The sequence below is a fragment of the Oratosquilla oratoria genome, chromosome 2 (assembly GCF_046742065.1).
Source record: "Oratosquilla oratoria isolate Oo_2021 chromosome 2, ASM4674206v1, whole genome shotgun sequence".
Classification (NCBI taxonomy): domain Eukaryota; kingdom Metazoa; phylum Arthropoda; class Malacostraca; order Stomatopoda; family Squillidae; genus Oratosquilla; species Oratosquilla oratoria.
In genome coordinates, this window is record NC_134778.1 from 73,953,399 (window position 1) to 73,954,515 (window position 1,117).

Here is a 1,117-nt window from a genome sequence, read left to right on the forward strand (position 1 = left end):
GTCCACGGAGTGGATGATGGGTTCACTCCTTAGCGAGACGAGGTGGGAAGTATTGAATGGGAGGAAAAGGATGAGAATGGGGAGGGGAATGGATAAATAACTTGAGAATGTTGACTATTTCACTGCTATTCACAAATTATACATTTATTCTTGCTGTCGGCATGGAAATTTTATTCACCCGAGGAAAGTCCTTTTAGGTTGAAATTTTGTATTCGTAAAAGGCAGTTTTACATATTGCTAATATATATAAATATATATATATATATATATATATATATATATATATATATATATATATATATATATGTATATACATATATATACATATATATATATATATATATATATATACATATATATATATAATATATATATATACTGTATATATAGACGAAAGCGCTTGATCATCAGTTTATCTTTTTCCTCGGTGGTTTTCCGCATATATATATATATATATATTAATATTATATATATATTATATATATATATATTATATATATATATATATATGTGTGTATGTGTGTGTGTGTGTGTGTGTGTGTGTGTGTGTGTGTGTTTGGTGTGTGTGTGTGTGTGTGTGTGTGTGTATACCTGTATATATATATAATATATATATATATATATAATATATTATATATATATATATATAGTATATTATATATATATATATATATATATATCAGAGAGCTGGTTAGAGCGTCAAGCACTTGCGGTGGAAGGGTCGAGGTGGCAGCAGCTCTATCCTGCCACCAACGAGTTGAACCAAGGGCATAGTTCATTAAATTCTACGCTGCAAAAAGGGCACCGTCCTAGCCTACTGATAGGGTGGTGTTCGTGACATTAAACTGAACCATCATCATAAACAGAAAATGTCTAAAGACGGAAAATAAAACATATTCTCCTAAAAGGACGCTGAAGAGGATTTACATCCAAATTCTAAAGTTCGATGACAATTTCAATCCCTGTATGCTGACCATGTTGCTTATATGACTGACAAATAGAATTATACAAAATCATTGCAAGGAATGTAACCAATGTTTTGGGGTGCAATGTATCTTTAGTTAAAAGTAACAGAACAATATCAGGAATTTTGGAATCCAGCTACATATTTTCAATT